The sequence below is a fragment of the Triturus cristatus genome, chromosome 2_2 (genome assembly GCF_964204655.1).
Source record: "Triturus cristatus chromosome 2_2, aTriCri1.1, whole genome shotgun sequence".
Lineage (NCBI taxonomy): Eukaryota > Metazoa > Chordata > Amphibia > Caudata > Salamandridae > Triturus > Triturus cristatus.
In genome coordinates this window covers 402,410,936-402,432,505 of record NC_140582.1, presented here as the reverse complement: position 1 = coordinate 402,432,505, position 21,570 = coordinate 402,410,936, and positions in this window count along the sequence as shown.

The following is a 21,570-nucleotide window of genomic DNA, read 5'->3' as shown; positions in this document are numbered from 1 at the left end:
GTGGCAGAATTTGACGCCGTCTTGAAGGTCTACGAGGGTCGTGAAAGAATCAGGAGTGTACAAGACACGAACTCACACGCAGGTCCGCAGTGGCGCCAGGGCACTCGTCGCCAATTTGTAAAGATGAAATCCGGAAGCAGGTAAGGTAGAATAAATAAAGTTTAATCCGGAAAAGCCCTGACACCAAGAGACGTCTGACAATCTACCTGGCAAGCTGTCAACTGTCCCTCCAACGGTCACCCTCGCCCAAGGTTCCAGAATAGAACGGGAAAACGTCATGGAACCTTGGGCGAAGGCTCGAGGCAGAAGGTAGCGCGAGGCAAGTCGCGAGGACAGATAGAAGTAAAAACACAACACATACTGTCAGGAACCATGATCCTGGTGGTCGCTGTGGTGTGTCCTTGAGCTGATGTCGGTCTGACCTCTGTACTCCTGATTTGGCGTTCCAACCACCACCAACAGGCTGGCGGCGGTCTGACTGTTGTCGTCATAATCAGGCCCATTGCTCTAGAACTTGCTTGTGCTATGCTGCATACAGTTTGAGGAATGTTTTTAGTCAACCTTTTACGTTCTTTGAAGTGTAACAAAGATCCATGGAACTAAACTGCCAAATCGTTTGGTTTAAGAATAGGTACATATTCTGAAAGTTAGTGGAGATAATATTTCTGGTTACATGTAATTATATAAATAGTACAAAAGTTTAGTTTTTCTATTACATATGAAGGAAGACTGTCTAAATACGATTTAATGTAATATTTTTCCATGTGTTCAAATTCAACATTTTAAATGTTCTATTCTTTTTGCCACGATTAACAAGGAAGGTGTCGCTTCATAGGTGAGCCATGGGGTAGGTGGTTGGGGTGACAGCCTAACAGATCTGTCATATATCAGGAGATTCTGATCTCTTTCCTATTCTTTTTTTCATTGCCATGAATACTCAGTGAAAGAAAAGCAGATGCAGAACGTATCCTTTCTAGATAAGTCGGAGAATACCAACAAAGATGAGCATTGTGATTAGAAAAGCAGCACGCGGCAGGGGCCTCTGCAAAGAGCCTCGGAGACAGGGATCATCCACTCCTGGGGATAGATAGGCTAATGGAGGCAGGTTCCCTGCAAAGATCCTCTTAGCAAAAAAAGACAGTTATACTTCAAAAAAGCTGGTACAGTGAAACGTGGTAGATGTTTTCTTACCCTACAGTTTAATGTCAAAGAATGAAATCTCAATTGAGCTTACCAAAAGTGAAAGAGCGATTTTATAATTTGTAGTTCTAACATTAGTTTTCGGGGACCAGCCTGCTATATTTGCAACATCTTACAACTAAAAGCATGAATATTGATTTGGGAAAACATTGAGGGGCATATTTACAAGCCCCTATTTCCACCACAAAGTCATTTCGCCTTATTTACATGCTGTCCTTAGCGTGAAAGTGGTGCGCAATGGGTGAGCAGTGGGTGTCCACAGCAACACCCATTGATTTTGACGCTGCCTCTATTTACAAGGGCAGCGTAAATAGGAGGCAGCGCCAAAATAAGAACAGGGAAAACCTTAAACTTTGCTGTTTCCATCTGTGCTGTGATGTGCAGCACACATAGGAACAACAGATTGCAATTGATTGTATATGTGCAGGAAGGTGATGCGTCCTGCATATAAACAATTAAAAAATGGTGTTTTGCAACTTCTATTTGTGCTGCATTACACAGAACACATAAAAGTTACAAAGAGCCATCTAAAGATTATGTGCAGGAAGGAAATCCTTCCAGCAGATACACAATCTTCCGCACAACTCAGACATCCTTGCACTATGGTGAAAGGGTGCCTCCACTGGCGCTAGGCTGCTAAGTTTAACGCCAGCGCAGGGGAAAACGCAGTGCTTCACCATATTGTTGTAAATATGGTGCAGCCCTGCATTTCTGAAGTGTCGGAGTGCGGCGTTAAGCCAGGAAGGCTCACGCCGCACTCCGACGCTTCGTTGTCAATATGCCCCTGAATCTTTTATCAATTTTTTTTTTACATATCTTGGGAGAGAGGATCTGTAGGCAGCCACATTGCAAAACAACCATTTATCTGCTATAAACATTTTTGGGCCAAAAACAATGTACTATTAATTAGTGAAAATTTTCCACAGTCAAGAATATTTGAAGAATATACTTTCCGTACAGATGCAAGAAAAAATCTTCAAAAGGCCAGCACATTTGCCTAATTAGTTAATCTTGAGGCAACTGTTCATTGCAAATCCACTCCTAAACTGTCAAGTTTCAACATACTGTAACAATATCAAACTAATAAGCAATGTTGTTTCACAGTGCTCTGAAATTGATACTTTAATCGTTGTTGCTTGCAGGCAGCGCTGGACACCAGGGTGACACACACATGTTTTAATGGTTCTGATGGTAACATGCCTCGGCACACGTAGCACATTTATTCATGCTTTCAGTTGATGTCTTCGAAAAACTAATGGGATCCACGAACTGCATTGAAAAACTACAGAGTGATGCACGGGCACAAATAAAAAAGGGACGTTCTTTGATCTCTTCAGGCTTTTGTATTTCAAAGAGAAAGTGCCAGGACGATGGAACCGAACATATATATGGGAGCGGTGAGCCTGACATTCAGATGCTAGACACTGGTAGCAAGTAATAATATGTCTTACAATGGAATGCCAACATCTTCTTGCATGTTGCCATGGCAGGCAAGCGAGCAGAGATGTGTCTGGGAAAGTCGTGTTGAGTAGTGGAATTAGCTTGTGGTCTTAGCTCCATCTTCAAAAATGACACATTTCTAGCAATGGTCTCCCATTCCACTCAGCCACTGTAGGGGTCTCCTGTGCTTTGGTTAATGTTGCAGAGGGAACTTTCAAATATAGGCAGCACCCACTACCATAATGTTGATCTCTCATCAGATTAAATTCCACTATTGTGATGTCAGAATGCATCTCCTCCTGGGTGGCCAGCATCCTGGGTGTGGGATTCTCCACATTGCCTGCAATGTTATGGTCTCATTTACAAGAAACCATGCACCAGTTTACTTGCGCCTGCAGAAGAAACCCTTGCGCCACCATAGTTGCACCATATGTACAATACGGCGCACCATGGCTCAGAGTTTTTTGGCGCATTGCTGGAGTTGGTGGGAAAACCAACACAACTCCAGCAATGCGTCACAATACAGAGAAGTTTACACTGACGCATACCTATTGAATGGGGACCAATGTGTTAGTGTGTGAAAAGTTGGCAAAGTCACCTTGAGCTCAAACATATTGGTCCTGGATGTGACATAGTGGGCATAACACATAGTGTCACAAATTGTGACAATAATTGCACATAGCTACCTTCAGTGGCCCACTTACCTCGTGACTTGATTGCATCTTGCAATCAAGTCACAACAGCTGGTTGGTCCCTTGGGAACAGCCAGTGCGTCACCCCTATGCCTGGGTTTAGCAGACATAGGGGTTGTGATGCATTGGCAGTCCAGCGACCCAAATCTGGAAAAAAAAGTAGTAAATACCACTACAGCAGTTTTATGGTAGGTGTATCCAATGGAATGCCTACCTTGCAGAAATTAAAATCTACCTTGGCTCAGGCAATTCCAACTCAGGTAAAAACAGGCGCCATTTGAAAAAAGTGATGCCACTGCATCCATGCAAAAATGGAGCAAATGAAGCATCGATGTAGTATCAAAACAAAGTGACGCAATGGTGGCACAAGGCGGCGCATGGTGGCGCAAGGAGCTTGTTAATAGGCCCCTTAGTATTTGTGCAGTTCTGATGTTTCTATTCCTTTCATTGACAATTTTCCAATTTGGTTGACTGATAGTGGTAGATACACTGCTTACATGTGGCATACTCTTGTGTTGATGAGCTTAAAGGATTATTCCACAATGTGATGTCAGGTGGCAATATACTGCGCTCTTGTATGATGAGTTCATGAAGTTTAGCTGTGGCGCACCATTGTATCAACTTGGCACACATCTCTATGGTTTAATTCTGAAGCATGCAGGTGCTGTCTAGTTATCTATGGATTCTTCCACTCCTTGTTTAGCTTGGCGTTCATAATCTTGGGTTTGCTAGTGATGCAAAACAGGCATTTAGGTTTGTAATGCCCATGTTGGAGGTGTTTGGAGGGCCCACCTCTTTGAGTGTTCTGGATGTCTTCAAGATTCAGTCACCCACCAGATGAAGAAGCAGCTGCCTCTTGCAGGCATGCATGTTGCTTGTGGCAGTGAAATACATTTTAAAGCACTCCATGCACAATTACCAATTTAGTGCGTGGGAAGAGAGTGAGCTAACAATTTTATAAGATCGATTGATGGAATGAATGGATGACATAATATAGAGAAAGGTTTCTTGTGACAGGAGAGCCAAGGAGTGAGGAGAGCAGCGCCACCTGCTTACCTGTCAGCCTTCATCTGGGGGCCACAGTGAAGCAGAGGGTATATGCAGAATGTGGTCACACCCGAGGAGAGATGCAACCAGTTAAGCCTAGCAGAATGCCAAGACTACTATTTCGTTCTTTTCTTGCCAGATGAGAGCAGTGCTGTAGGGAAATGCTAACATGCCTGCTATCTTGCGGGACAATGTCTCAACTGGTAAATCATGTAAGGGGACAAATAAATATGCGTATTAATCATATAGCACGGGAAAAGAACAAGGGAGACCAAGGCAGGGTAGAAGGGTTGTTATTTGCATATAGAAGCTCAAAATACAACTAAATTACAGTAACCATAACAACCAGATGTGCACTGGGAGTGTCATGGTAAGTGAACGGCGCAGTGACACTTGAGATTAGGCAACAACGTAGGGCGTTGTTCTGCTTGGGTTTTCGGATCAGATAGAACCCACTCATCAGGGCCTCACTAACCCAGCCAGAACGTTACCCCCCTCCCTAGAACCTATTTACAATCCTACAACCACATATATCTATCACCTAAGGACAGGGGATTCCTACTATGTATACCAAGATCTCACAATCGGCGGCCTCGCGATCCCATACGGATCCAGACCTTTCTGCCCATACGACAGTATCACAAGTGGCGGCCTCGCGGTCCCATACGAACCCAGACCTCTCTGCCCCTACGACAGTGTCAGCACAATCGGCGGCCTCGCGATCCCCTACGAATCCAGACCTCTCTGCCCATACGACAGTATCACAAGTGGCGGCCTCGCGGTCCCATACGAACCCAGACCTCTCTACCCAGACGGCAGTCTCAGATCACAAGTGGCGGCCTCGCGGTCCCATACGAACCCAGACCTCTCTACCCAGACGGCAGTCTCAGCACAAGTGGCGGCCTCGCGGTCCCATACGAACCCAGACCTCTCTGCCCATACGACAGTATCACAAGTGGCGGCCTCGCGGTCCCATACGAACCCAGACCTCTCTACTCAGACGGCAGTCTCAGATCACAAGTGGCGGCCTCACGGTCCCATACGAACCCAGACCTCTCTACCCAGACGGCAGTCTCAGCACAAGTGGCGGCCTCGCGGTCCCATACGAACCCAGACCTCTCTACCCAGACGGCAGTCTCATACGACAGTTCATCCTACGGTCACCATAACATACAAAAAGGGAATCAGTCTCACTATTCATCAGATCACACAAGGATTGCCAGTTCGAGTATAGCCTGTTCTCAGGTTCGAGGAACTCCTCTTTCCCTTATTCAGTTACCACTTACCTGATCAGGGTTAACATCTGTTCATGTAGCCGCAGCTGACTAGAAGAATAGGCTACCCTCTTATACAAGAACACGCAGCACATGTTGGTTCACTACAAACTGGATACTTTATTACTCATTACATACACAATCACATAACATTACGATATAACACATAACCTGCAAAGAAAAGTGAAAGATTAAGTTGTACACTCTAATAAGAAAGGGTCGACATCACCTTAGTAGTATGTAGCCTGCACTCAGTGGTCATCTAGGTTCCCTTCTCGTCTGTATCTCGGCTCGCCTGGAATCACCCTTCTTCGAGTCACTGGGACCTCTTCCTTATCGGCTACTCTCTCCTCTCTGGCTATTCTGCTAGGAAAGCATCTGTCTCTCGGTTCTTCCCCGCCTTCAAGATGGCGTCTGTCTTCCCTGGAATAAGTAGTAGCTTTACTGCTAACGGCCAGATGCCGCCTACGGACTGAACATGTAACTGCCTCAGACTTTCACTAATATAGAGGTGCATTTCCTCATGGAAAATTCCGGCCCGTAACCTGCCGCCCACCAAATTCTTGTACCTCCCCGTACCAAGGACACGTTCCCAGCCGGCCGGCCTGATGTAGTGTCTTCGGCATGAAGAAAAATACAATCCTTCGATAAGGGCCGGCCTGAACCGGTTCTCTCCAAGCGAATAACACCTCATAACTAAAACATAACTCTTGGCCTAGAAGCATCCCAAGCTGCCGAAGCAGAAAGAAAGATGGAGTCTCTCCCGTTTGAGGCCTACCAGGCCTGAATTCAGCACAGCTCCATGAAATACCCTCACTACAGGACAGGTTATCCCTAATACTAACGAATCTATCCCCTAGGCTATGTGTGCAAGCCCTGATCTATGGGGAAGAGCACAGAATCATGTCAAAGTGCCTAGTAAATAGGCTCCATTCACTACTCTAACCCTTAGGCTTGAATGGTAAGAGACTGAAGTCACATTCAATCACTTGTTAACACAAGAAGGCCAGGAAAATCGAGCAGAACATTTCACCCTTGACTTCAGTCTATTATACATTCATTAAATGGAACTAACATCTGTGGAAGAATAATATGAAACAAAACTAACTGATCTATGTCTAGTACCAGGTGTGCAGAATTGAAGTAGTGAAGGAATACACTGAATAAAGCAACAGATGGAAATCAAAATGGCGATAGTAATCAGAATACCTCCTAATATTTGACGTAACAAATGCAAATCAGGTAACCAATTAAAGAGCTAGTCAAACCAGCCCTGATCAATGTGTTTTCTAACTTCTTCTGTCAAGTCATGTAGCTTGTTAATGTGAGCTCGAATGGATTGTGTATGATCAGACAAGTTAAAACAACAAAGACCCTCAAAATCAGAACAATCGTGTCCATGTTTAAGCAAAAGATAATCAAGGGCCTCTCGATTTTGCAAGATAGCCCTTCGTTCACCCTGGGCGTCTAATAGCATGTCCGACAGGACTGTGGAAGTATTATTAATGGATTTCACCATCCAGCAGGCCATTTTCTCAATAGATTTGGCATTATAAACTGCCAAAGCAGGAACACCAATAATTGAAATAGCCAGGCTAAGATATTCGGACTTAGAATATAAATGCAAAGATGAGTCACAATCCTCCTGTAATCTCACTGTATCTCGAATCACACGAGAGTTGGCATTCGGATGTGAGGAAAACATTAATAAACTCAATCTAGTAATGGCACAAGGGCCTCCAGAAATATTTGCGGGGACATATGGCCAGGAAGTATTACCACATGAGAAAAGCCATCCGGCAGGTAGTAACATCGTGCGATAATGACTGGGGGCAACTACCATACTCTTGCAAGTCATGTTATTCTGAACAGAAGTACATATTTTCGGCGTCCTTTGAAGGCACAAAGTTCGTTCATGAGCGGTGAATGAGGTGGCCCCTTTCAATTTTAAACGCATACATTCCGAAATTGCACTAGGATTACACGTAAGGAAAAAACACAAATCACCTTGTGTGATATTATAGGTAACTATTTGGGACTGGATGGGGGGTATCGGGTCTGACAGTTCAGTACACAAGGGGCAATACTGATGGGTAGCGAAATCGCCCAGAAGAACATTGGGGCGAGCGGTTGATATATTGAAAATATGAGTCAAAGTTTCCAACGAGGCAGGAACAGCAACCAAACAAGTTGACAAAATGTCATTCACTGATCTCATCGGTGTCAGGCAGAAATGAGGGGCGCTAGTCACCCGTTTCGCTAGTGAAATCCAAAAGTTCGATGACGAATCCCACGCAGCGAAGGAACGCGACACTCGGGTTCTCAACTCATCCCGGGTTGATGGGATCCCTCCTCTCTCGTCGCACCAGCCCAAAAACAGTCCGATGCCGACACATCCCGCAGCAACAGTCCAAAGAATGATCTGAAAGAGAATCAAATACAGGCATTATTCATTCTCGTAAGTAACATTTGTCAGCCGGGACTGCTTCCCAGCTATCTTTCCCTGGTCTCATAACTAAAATGGTATTATCTTGACCGGTTGCAATGACCTCTGCTTGTTCAGGGGGATTCTTAGGCGACTGCACCCAAACTCTGGCCCCAGGATTGTCTGTAGAGCCAAAACCTTTCTGACCTCGTACAGTTAGCAACGTTGGGGCAGTGCCTTTTACCATCTCACCACTGAAGACAGGCATTATTAGCAATTGAGCCACTCTGTCAGTTTTATGTATTAGTAAGTCAACCTCACTGCCATTCAGCAGGAGCACCTTAATCTCTCCCTGATAATCACTATCAATGATTCCTCCAAGCACCTGAATGCCTTTTACAGCCAGCCCCGATCTAGGGGCAATTAATCCGAAATTTCCAGGTGGTATCTGAACACCAACACCTGTCTCAATGATGACTCGATCTTTACTTTTTATAATGGTGTCATCCATGGCATGCAAGTCTAAACCTGCCGACCCTGGGGTCGCTCTGCATGGAGCCAAAGCTCCGGGAGTAATCTCCCAGTACATCACAGTCTCTCTGATCTCATTGGGTTTAGCAACAACAGTCGGAGGAAACAGACGCATAAGTGGGGATTCAGCATTTAGAAAAGGACGGTTATTCAAAATCAATAGCGCTTGAGGCAAAAAATCTCGCCAATTCTTATACTTGTCATCTGTTAATTTGCGCAGTTGGTCTTTTAGCAGGCCATTCAACCTCTCCACAAGACCCGAGGCCTGTGGATAATAGGGTATATGAAACACCCATTCAATATTGTTTTCCACACAGAATTCCTGTACCAATCTTCCACGAAAATGGGATGCATTGTCAGATTAAATTTGGAATGGCACACCATAATACATCATAATCAATTCCAATGTTTTAATAGTATTCAGTTGGGTAGCTTGCTTACAGGGAAGGGCCACCAACAGGCCACTGTATGTATCAACAATGGTGCAAACATATTGACAATTCCTACTCATAGGGAGTGGACCAATGTAATCAATCTGCCAAATTTGAGCGGGCACTTTCCCGCGATGTAAATGACCTTTAACAATTTGGGGCACTTTGCGCTGCCTGATATGCTGACAAATGGGACAATGTAGAATAACATTTTTAATTAAATCTAGGGGAATATAAATTCCTCGATCAGCAGCCCACCTGCTAGTGGCTTTCTCTCCAAAGTGTCCTGCTTTCTGGTGTGCCCATTTCGCCAATCCCGCAATATCAGAATCTTGCGTGTCCACCACTGCCTCAGCAATTTTAGATTTCTCATCTGCAATATTATGAAAGAATTTGTCAAGAGAGTCTATCGGGGTATGAGCATCCACATGGAAGATTGTAACAGTACTCTGTGGGAGCATTTCCCAAATCTCCTGCCATAATTCTTTTCCCCACAATTCCTTGGAATGGATTTTCCAACTATGGGAATGCCAAGTCGGTAACCAAACTGCCAGTCCATTGGCAGTAGACCAAGAATCGGTAAAAATATGACATATGCCAGGTAACTCTTGTTTCAGGACTTGATAAACAGCATAGAGTTCAGCAAATTGACTGCTCTTACCCTCACCAGTTGTACTCAGCAATTTTTGTCTGATCGGATTATAGGACACTGCCTTCCAATGCCGTTTCGTCCCTATGAACCTTGCTGAACCATCCGTAAACCAGACATGGCTTCTGTCCTCTGCGGACAAATCATCAAAAGGTTTACCCCACTTAACAGGAGATTCCTGTACTAAAGGTACGAAACATTCACTCTCAGTTTCAGTTGATGGCGCCCGTGCCACCTGCTCATGCAAAGATGCAACTCCTTTTTGTCCCACACGTGCCCTATCTTGTATATACCATTTCCATTTAATCACACTCGCCTCTTGAGCGTGTCCAATTCGGTGAGTTTTCGGCGAACTCATAACCCACTGCATGATAGGAATTTCAGGTCGCAAAACTATATCATGTCCCAAAGTCAACTGCTCGGTATCCACCAGAGCCCAATAACATGCAAGTAGCTGTTTCTCAAAAGGTGTATAACGCTCACCAGCATCAGGTAACTTTTTGGTCCAGAAACCTAACGGTACTCTACTCTTGCCTTGTTTCTGCCACAAACTCCAATTCGCATAAAGGCCTTGTACAGACACATTCAAATCCACATCACCATCACATACAGGCCATAAATCCAGAGCATGCTGAATTGCTTCTTTTGCCAAACTGAACGCATCTTGCTGTGGTTTATCCCATTCAAATGCATTCTTTTTACGAGTGACACGGTACAAAGGGGCCAATATTTGACTCAAATGAGGAATATGCTGGCGCCAAAATCCAAACAAGCCAATGAAGCTTTGGGCTTCTTTCCTATTTCTCGGAACTGCGAAATCAAGAATTTTCTGTTTAACCTGAGGGATCACTTCTCGGTGCCCTTCATGCCAATTAATACCCAAAAATTTTACAGCTTGGGACGGACCTTGTAATTTATCCGGGTTGATTTCCCAACCTTTCTCACGCAGGCACTCAATGACTCTATCCAATTGGGTCTGAACTTCCTCTCGTGATTCGCCTTGGATCAAAATATCATCAATATAGTGACATATCTGAATTTGTGGATGAACCGGTACCTCAGCCAGATGCTCTGCCACCAGCCGGTGACATATCGTAGGACTATGCACATAGCCCTGAGGAAGACTTCTAAACGTCATCTGACGCCCGTTCCACGTAAAACTGAATTGTTCCTGACACTCAGGGGCAATCGGAATCGAAAAGAAAGCATTAGCAATATCAATGGACGCATACCATGTACCTGGATGTTTTGGGATTCTTTCAATTAGGGTAATAACATCCGGTACTGCAACAGTCAAAGAGGGTGTGTGTCTATTCAATTCTCGATAATCAACAGTCATGCGCCAAGAATTATCACTCTTACGTACAGGCCAAACAGGATTATTCCAAGCAGAAGTAACTGGGGTGATAACACCTGCATCCACCAACTCCTGAATAGTGGTACTAATCTCTTCATGACCACCCGGAATACGATACTGCTTCTGACGAACCACTTTTGTCGCCTGGGGAACTTTTATGGGGGGCATTTTTAAACGACCAACCCGTACAGGCCTGGACGATATATAATGTTTAGTTCCAAATTGGTAACATCCATCATCTAAGTGCAAAGTCATTCCTTTCAAAATATCAATTCCAATTATGAATTCTAAGAGTGGCACCACTAATACAGAGTATTCTTTTCTAGGAATTCTACCTATTCTCATTTCAAGTAAGGTTTGAACTGCGGGAGTTTCCTTTCCGCCTAATCCGGTAATTGTAAAAGGCTGACCTTTAAACTTCTTCGATTTTCCATGAATAAGAGTGGCCTCCGCTCCTGTATCTACCAATGCTCGGGCCCTTTGGACATTACGATGTCTCCAATAAATATCAATATCTACATAGGGTCTATTATCTCTGTGAGCCCATCTGTGTCCTGGAGCTTGACCTATTTCCTAGTCGTCTTTACTGCGTTCTGTGTACCAGGATAAATCAGGATAAAGACTCTCACGTTTCCTAGGTATCGATACCTCCTGTTCATATCCATCTCCATTACGAAATGGATTACTGTTCCCTGCATTGTACTGCGGGTTTCGATCGGCCAATATGTGTCGATCCTCTCTCCTTCTCAACTCAGGGGATTGATCCCTATCATCTCTACGTCTGCTGTTAACATAATCATCTCTCCCCCTCTCTCTTTCCCCCACTCTCTCCCTGTCTCTCTCACGACGGGGGGACAAATCACGCACATAACGTCGATCATCACGAAGATCAGAGCGCCCACGGCGGTCGTCATCACCGCTACCGTCAGAAAAACCACGATCACACTCAGTTGTCCGAACACGCCGGGCACCCTCCTTTCGATCCAAGCCACGTTTGCGAAACATTTCCCACAAACGAGAAGTGGTCTCACCATCAATGTCCTCCTTCCGCACACCATCAGCCATAAGACCAAAAAACATATCACGTCTAGTAAGTTTATTGTCACCAGGAGTACGAGTGTCAGGCCGGGATTGCCGTTCAGGTTTAAACCACTCACCCAACTCACCGAGTTGGCGTACCGATTCCAGCACCACAGATAACATGTTACCAGTCTGATTAATCAATAAAGTCATCATAACCTGCTTATAAGCAACAGGAGAAGAACGAATAATACGATTCCGCACAGAAGATGACAAGAAACCATCAAGCAACCTGTCAGCAGTATTCAGAAAAATTGCCGTTTTCATCACCTCCTCTTTGAGACGTTGCGTAGCATCGCGCAAAGTATACCACGGTTTGTCATTCACAGGCCAATCAGATTCAGTAGGATATTTTTGATTACAACCCTCAGTCGCCAATTGAAGCAAAGAAATTTGACCACCAACATTAAAGTTACGAAAATGATCCTGCACAGTAGAATCCGAACTCAAGGAACAAAACTTCAAACAATCGCCAGCATCCAACATAATGCCAGCAGCGCCCAGTTCATAAAGGCGCACCATCCATGTGAGTAAGGACTCACCAGCTCGCTGCCGAAATCTTTGTAAAATATCACTAATTTCTTGTTGAGTAAAATCCTCCAAAGAGTCTAAAGCAATACCATTCGGAGCACCGGGAGCCTGCTGCAATTTCCGCCGAAAAACCGAATGCACCGAGACCGCGGGACGAGCAGCACAAGGAGCTCGACCAGTACACGTAGAGGAACAATCAGTGTAAGAAGCATCGACCCCACTCGAAGGACGAACGCAATCATGGAGTGCACCATCAGAGGCGCAAGAAGCAGACTTACAAGCACGGCCGGAGCGAGAGGACTCGCGCTTGGCAGACTCCTCACCCGAGGAAGGAGAATCACTCGAGTTCCAGATATTACCATCCCATTCATCAGGATTCCAATCCAGTCCGGCTTTCGCCACGACCAGACGCACCTTTCGCTTCGAAACCCGACCACGCCGATTTTTGTATTTATAACGAGCAATTCGCACAGCCGCCCTCTCGGCAATAGTTTGGTACGTCTCAAGTTTGTCAGTAAGCAACTTATTTTGACACCGCAACAAAGTATGAGCATTCTGAATCTCAACAAAATTCGCTTCCACATCCTTATGCACATTCTGTAACTTCAACAACCTCTCATGCAGGATCCTGTACGCAGACAGAACAATCCAACCTCTGCGCCCCAAAACGGGAAGTTCATCACCCTTAGATACCGGCGCCTTCTGTAAACAAGTAATCACATCAGCCGGCTCCGCCAGCTCCAAAAAAGAATTCCAATTCTCACTCAAACCAGTAGAATCAGCCCACTCACGGGCTAAGGCTTCATAAGGCGTCGAATCCCAGCCGGGAATATCAACGGGTAACTTAAAAGTAGATTTCGACTTTCTAGAAAACATTTTTGAAAAGAAAGAAAGAGAGAAAAAAAGAAAAAGAAGAAAGAGAAAAGAAAACTACACGCAGGTAGATACAAATAATATACAAACAAAACCACGCACGCGCTGAAGGCAAACACAATACAACCACAACGCACACAGGTTTCGTAAACGGTTCGTGACGCCAAATGTTCTGCTTGGGTTTTCGGATCAGATAGAACCCACTCATCAGGGCCTCACTAACCCAGCCAGAACGTTACCCCCCTCCCTAGAACCTATTTACAATCCTACAACCACATATATCTATCACCTAAGGACAGGGGATTCCTACTATGTATACCAAGATCTCACAATCGGCGGCCTCGCGATCCCATACGGATCCAGACCTTTCTGCCCATACGACAGTATCACAAGTGGCGGCCTCGCGGTCCCATACGAACCCAGACCTCTCTGCCCCTACGACAGTGTCAGCACAATCGGCGGCCTCGCGATCCCCTACGAATCCAGACCTCTCTGCCCATACGACAGTATCACAAGTGGCGGCCTCGCGGTCCCATACGAACCCAGACCTCTCTGCCCATACGACAGTATCAGATCACAAGTGGCGGCCTCGCGGTCCCATACGAACCCAGACCTCTCTACCCAGACGGCAGTCTTAGCACAAGTGGCGGCCTCGCGGTCCCATACGAACCCAGACCTCTCTACCCAGACGGCAGTCTTAGATCACAAGTGGCGGCCTCGCGGTCCCATACGAACCCAGACCTCTCTGCCCATACGACAGTATCACAAGTGGCGGCCTCGCGGTCCCATACGAACCCAGACCTCTCTGCCCATACGACAGTATCAGATCACAAGTGGCGGCCTCGCGGTCCCATACGAACCCAGACCTCTCTACCCAGACGGCAGTCTTAGCACAAGTGGCGGCCTTGCGGTCCCATACGAACCCAGACCTCTCTACCCAGACGGCAGTCTCAGATCACAAGTGGCGGCCTCGCGGTCCCATACGAACCCAGACCTCTCTGCCCATACGACAGTATCACAAGTGGCGGCCTCGCGGTCCCATACGAACCCAGACCTCTCTACCCAGACGGCAGTCTCAGATCACAAGTGGCGGCCTCGCGGTCCCATACGAACCCAGACCTCTCTACCCAGACGGCAGTCTCAGCACAAGTGGCGGCCTCGCGGTCCCATACGAACCCAGACCTCTCTGCCCATACGACAGTATCACAAGTGGTGGCCTCGCGGTCCCATACGAACCCAGACCTCTCTACCCAGACGGCAGTCTCAGATCACAAGTGGCGGCCTCGCGGTCCCATACGAACCCAGACCTCTCTACCCAGACGGCAGTCTCAGCACAAGTGGCGGCCTCGCGGTCCCATACGAACCCAGACCTCTCTACCCAGACGGCAGTCTCATACGACAGTTCATCCTATGGTCACCATAACATACAAAAAGGGAATCAGTCTCACTATTCATCAGATCACACAAGGATTGCCAGTTCGAGTATAGCCTGTTCTCAGGTTCGAGGAACTCCTCTTTCCCTTATTCAGTTACCACTTACCTGATCAGGGTTAACATCTGTTCATGTAGCCGCAGCTGACTAGAAGAATAGGCTACCCTCTTATACAAGAACACGCAGCACATGTTGGTTCACTACAAACTGGATACTTTATTACTCATTACATACACAATCACATAACATTACGATATAACACATAACCTGCAAAGAAAAGTGAAAGATTAAGTTGTACACTCTAATAAGAAAGGGTCGACATCACCTTAGTAGTATGTAGCCTGCACTCAGTGGTCATCTAGGTTCCCTTCTCGTCTGTATCTCGGCTCGCCTGGAATCACCCTTCTTCGAGTCACTGGGACCTCTTCCTTATCGGCTACTCTCTCCTCTCTGGCTATTCTGCTAGGAAAGCATCTGTCTCTCGGTTCTTCCCCGCCTTCAAGATGGCGTCTGTCTTCCCTGGAATAAGTAGTAGCTTTACTGCTAATGGCCAGATGCCGCCTACGGACTGAACATGTAACTGCCTCAGACTTTCACTAATATAGAGGTGCATTTCCTCATGGAAAATTCCGGCCCGTAACCTGCCGCCCACCAAATTCTTGTACCTCCCCGTACCAAGGACACGTTCCCAGCCGGCCGGCCTGATGTAGTGTCTTCGGCATGAAGAAAAATACAATCCTTCGATAAGGGCCGGCCTGAACCGGTTCTCTCCAAGCGAATAACACCTCATAACTAAAACATAACTCTTGGCCTAGAAGCATCCCAAGCTGCCGAAGCAGAAAGAAAGATGGAGTCTCTCCCGTTTGAGGCCTACCAGGCCTGAATTCAGCACAGCTCCATGAAATACCCTCACTACAGGACAGGTTATCCCTAATACTAACGAATCTATCCCCTAGGCTATGTGTGCAAGCCCTGATCTATGGGGAAGAGCACAGAATCATGTCAAAGTGCCTAGTAAATAGGCTCCATTCACTACTCTAACCCTTAGGCTTGAATGGTAAGAGACTGAAGTCACATTCAATCACTTGTTAACAGAAGAAGGCCAGGAAAATCGAGCAGAACAGGCGTCGAAAAACAATATTAATGAAGAGTGGGGGTCAAACAAAAGTATTTACAGTCACAAATATAGTTCCATTATTTGTGAATGACCCTTTTGGTTGCCGCAATTGGCGTTGTAGAGTTGACGGCGTTTCAACCTCTTTAGCTTGAGGTCATCATCAGGACAATGGTTACACGATTAAAAAAAGTGCTCTGGTGACATTATGAGGGGGGGAGAGAAAGTATCCAGAGCGTGGGCTTGCTGGTTGTAAGCACGATACGGCATCACTGGAAATTGCAGTCCGGTTGTTGGGAGCGTTCACTAGCGGTGGGTCTTTCATCACGGGACTCAGGTGTGCGAAGCATATAGCAGCGCTGGAGTGTAGCTCAGGGAGAAACAAGAAGAAACCTCTGCTGAGGAGAGGAGCCAAGAAGAAACTGAGGAGTGATTATCCCTGAAACTGGGGGATTGGCCTGCAGCGGTTGCCTACTGCCAACGAGAGGAGAAAGGAACTTTGTGTGTATTTTTGCTCAACTTGTGAAGGATCTCTAATGGCTTGGGAAAGCGCTTTCCTCCTAATGAAGTCTCAGGGACAACAGACTTCAACCACCAGCTCCCCAGAGTTCTTTGGAAGTGCCTGCTGCTGTTTTGGGCCTTCTGAGGGACTGCGTGCCGCAAGGAGCTGGAAGCGCGACTCACGGAGAAGAAGCGTGTCGCCGTCACAGCCGCTGCCGTCACATCACTGAACAAGGGTGTCGCTTCTGTAGCTGTTGCATTGCACCGCATCACGAGAAGCGCCCTGCAACACCGAAGAAGCGTGTCGCCGTTGCAGCCATCGTAGCTGACGCATTGCACCGCATCAATAAAAGCACCTCGCATCCACAGAGAAGTGGGCCGCCGTCGGAACTGCTGCAGTTATCGCATTGAGCGGAAGCGTCTCGCAACGTCAGAGAAGAGTGTCGCCGCCAAAGCCGCTGTCATCACATCACTGAACAAGGGTGCCGGCGCTGCAGCTGATGCATCGAGTCGAGTCTTCTCGCACCATCGGAGAATCAAGCCACATCATGAAGATCTTCACGTCTTTATTTCTTTGCACCAAACTTTCATCGCATCAACATCGTTGCAACACTTTCGTTGACCTGCGTGTCGCATCTAAAGGTACATTTATTAACTTAAAGTGTTGCATTTAAGAACTAAAGAGACTTAAGCTAACTACTACCATTTTTAAGTAACAGTATTGTGGATTTTTGTCATTTATGGTCTTGTGGTAAATCTATATAAAGAATACTTATTTTTAAACTTGTGTGCAGGGCTGGACTGGCCGTAGCGGGCACCGGGCATTTCCCTGGTGGGCAGCTAGGGCGGGCCGGTTTTGGGCCCCTGGGGGGCCGTTTTTTGTTACAGGGGGTCAGCAATATCGGCCCCCAGTAACAAAATTGGCCGAAACCGGCACTCTCAAACTGCTCGGCTACACCCCCTCACCCCAGGGTGAGGGGGGGGCAGCTGAGGTGTCTGCCAGGGCCAGTTTCGGTTCCCAGTCCGGCCCTGCTTGTGTGGTGTCCATCTGTAGTGTTGTCACTTGATTACTGTATGTGTTCACAAATGCTTTACACACTGCCTCTGAGATAAGCCTGTCTGCTCGTGCCAAGCTACCAAGGGGGTGAGCAGGGGTTATTTTAGGAGTGTACCCCTTTACCCTGACTTGAGGCAAGGGTCCCTATTTGTCACAAGTGCATACCTGTGCCAACTAGAGACCCCCAAGTCTAACATACTGATCGATTGTAATTGGTTAATGCATTGTGATGTATTTTTCCTAAAAGATTTTTTAAAATGCTTTCCTACATGTTCTCATGGGTATGGGAATGTTGTTCCAAAGGCTGATGGTATACTGTTTTGTGGGACCACCAGATATGGCGACAAGATATGCAGGTTTGCTGCTCGTTATGGATTTGTAAATGATGCAGCTGGGATTGAAGATGGTACGAGCTGCTTGTGGGAAGCAATGGAGTTCTATCATGATGGGTGTGATGTCATCTTTTTTATCAGAATGAGATGTGCTGAAGTGTGTAGGATACTCTTAAGGAGCACAAGTGTGGAGTTTGATAGACCATGGACTAGAGGGTTACCACCATTCAAATGCAAAAGAATAAGGGATTGCATAGCAGTTCTGAAGTCACTTTCTGAAGAAAGAGAGAGCTGGTACTAGGTTTTGGCAATGCTTTCCTTTAGGATAATTAACTTGGCATTTGGTGAAAGCTGAGGCTCGAGGCTGTCAATGTTTATGTCTTTGAACCATGTTTTTACTGTTTCTTGTTTTTAATTCTTTGCAAATAAAATGAGTTCTGCCTCAACTAACTAGTAGGCTTGGGAGAAATAAAAATTATGCCAAGGCGATTTCCAAAATTTTTGATATTACACCATTATGTTTCATTGATAATTACCTGACATTGGTGGTAAAAATGTTCCCACAAATGCAACATTTATGGTGAATATTTACTGTGAACACACTGGAACAACTGAATGCAAGTGTCTGTTGCATGCTGAGCTCATGTTGTTTTGCATTTGTTTTAGCATAAAATGTGTATTCATGTGAAAAATTGAAATGAGAATGCATTTCATCCTAAATGCAGTGCTAATTGAGAGATTTGCATTCCTTGTAATAATGTCATTTTGCTGAACTTTAGTGTAATAATGCAAAAGTAAATTATGTGAAATTCACACATACACACTTGCCATATTAGTGCTAATACATATGACAATATAAGTTACAGTGAATTAAAATAGTTCAACAAAATGAAACACCAGTAAATAAACCTGTTAGGGTGCAACAAACAAACGTTTATGAATCCTCTATACTGTGTTAGTGACATTGATAGCATAGTAACATATGTGTGTGTTTTCAGGGTTGCTTTTGGAGACATGCCTACTGTTTATCCTGTTGCATTAGGGTTGACTCCTGCCCCAGCTGAAGCCAAATTGCCAGTAAAGTGGATTGTATTGGAGAGGAAGGAAGAGTAAATGTAATTAAGTACACAGTATTTATTTAAACTGTGTTTGTTTCAGACGCAATGTATAAGGGTTATATGTGTGTGATGTCTGGACAGCAGTATAGGGTAGTGAAAGGACAAACTTGGTGGCGGCTGCATGACATTTAGGTACTGAAATGGGATGTAGCTCCTACCGGTCCTTATGTTATGGTTGTCTGGCCATATGGCAGGTGAGGGTGCACTTTGCAGAGGACAGGCTCCTCAAGGGGGATGAGACAGGAGACGTGCACCTCCAGGAATAGCTTATGTCACTCAAGTCCTGAAGAAATTCCCTTTCATTCACATTCTCTTCCTGCCATTTCTTCCTAATGTGCTCCAATATGCCAGCCTCCTATGTCACTGCATTTACAGAGTATGTGATCCCTTGCAACAACGCTGTCTTCTGAGCTCCACTGCATTTTACAACAAACTTACTTATATGGTCTTCCTCTTTCTCAATGAAATTCCTCTGCATGTTGAGAATTTCAGTTTTCATCATGGAGCCTGGATGTGCTTTGTAGTGGCTGCATGGTCAGGGAAAGAAGCCGTAGCATAGCATTTGTGCTGTATTTATGTTTTTTTAAATCAATGGGCATCAGGTGTGTGTGATTTGGGTCATGTGTATAACATTTGCCTATTCTTTTCTATTCGCAGGTCTCCTCTTAGGTAGCAGCTGTGGTAGACATTTAAACCTACGTTTAGGTGTACATCTCGACTTGGAAATGATGAATAGCAAAAAGATGGACACCAAGGTTTTACAGTAGATGTACGCATGAGTAGATCTATACATGTAAATTTACCTTTGTGAATTGACTTCTGTGTTTTTAGAAATGAATCAGCTAGCGCTCTTTGAGCGAAGTGTTCAAATTAGTAAACTAACAATAATTTCTTCTTCATTCAAATATTGTAAATCTCTTTCCAACATTTTTCAGAAACAATTGAGAACATCTGCTATACTTTTAATACTTCTGCTCCTGCCTTCCTCTTTCTAAGTTCCTCTCCGCTAAGAACAGTCTGACATATGAGCTATTTTGCCATTTTCATTGACACGACTCCAACATATTATTTATATTATTTATTAATGCTCCGTACTACATAGTCCCATCTATGAAATGACATGTGTTGCCCCACCATGTTGACTGCACTCTGCAATAGTTCAAACTAACTGTCTTCATTCCTTAGACATAGTAAAATGTTTTCATTGCCTCCCTTTCCACCACAAATCAGTGCTTCAGGGATTGCTAAGTAATAGTCATCCTATTGAACTCCTACTATTCCTTTACAAAATTATGGAGAAGATGATAAGTTGTTATCTGCCTTCATGACAAAATAACCAAATTCTTGATTCAGCCCCAGCAGGAGCATTCCCACTTATGGCATTCGGTGCACACAACAGAAGCCGTAAGTGATATCACCCACTAGGATTTGGTCTTGGTAGTCAGTCTTATTCCTGTCCTATTTTAAATTGAGGGTTTAGGGTTTTATTTTGTATTTTCTGCAGAGCGGGCAACATGAGCTAGGGCATCCAATGTGTGCATTGAAAACCATAACTGGGAACTTTCGATGGTTTTGCTAATCTGTGCTAGAAACATAACACCGTTTTTAACTCAGGTTTTTTTCGGTGAATTACATGGGCATATTTATCACTTAGATCCTAAGCAGAACAGCACATATTTGCATACCAGTGAGCTCACAAGAATACTGCAGACCATCCCAAACTAAGCAGCTAGCCCAGTCCTCAACCTCCCACTCTGAGCCCACATTACACCACACCTTAAGGAATTCCACTGCCCCCCCATACACCAGCAGCACACACTTAAAACTCCTCATCCTCACCATTCAGACACCTATGATCTACTGGTATTTCACTGGCTTGCACGCAGTGTGTACACAAAAGCAGAGGAGGGATCCTCTTCTGCTCTCTTTTTCAATTTCAAAAGAGGCTGAAGACCTGGCTTTTTGACTAAGCCGCCTGGACTGGCCTCACACTTCTGCTACAAAGTGGCTGGATGATTAGCACACTATAAAAATGCCAAAAACATAACATAACATAAAATATCAAAACATAAGGGTTTGCCCAGAGAGCTTAGTCTTTGGCCAAGACCTATTTTGTATTTTGTATTACATTTTCTTCTGTGTTGCTGACCTTGGTTTGGTACTGCAAGCCCTGAGCAAGTGTCATGCCTGGGATTCACAAACACAGGTCAACCTTCCCTAACCCATGCCTCTCCTTCCAGGGGTCTGTGGCTCTAAGTCCACGACCATGAATCCCTGGCTGGTGAGGCATGGGTTAAGGAAGGTTGTCCTGTGTTCGCAATACTCAGGCATAAAGCTTGCCCAGTCGGCAAATAATTTTCGGGATGCACAATTCTGTGATACCAAGACAGGAGTAGTGCACCCTGGCCGCCATTATAAGTGGCAGGTTACCTCTTCTACTTCCTGAAATGGCAGGAACAAGAGAAATATTTCTCTTGCAGCCAGCC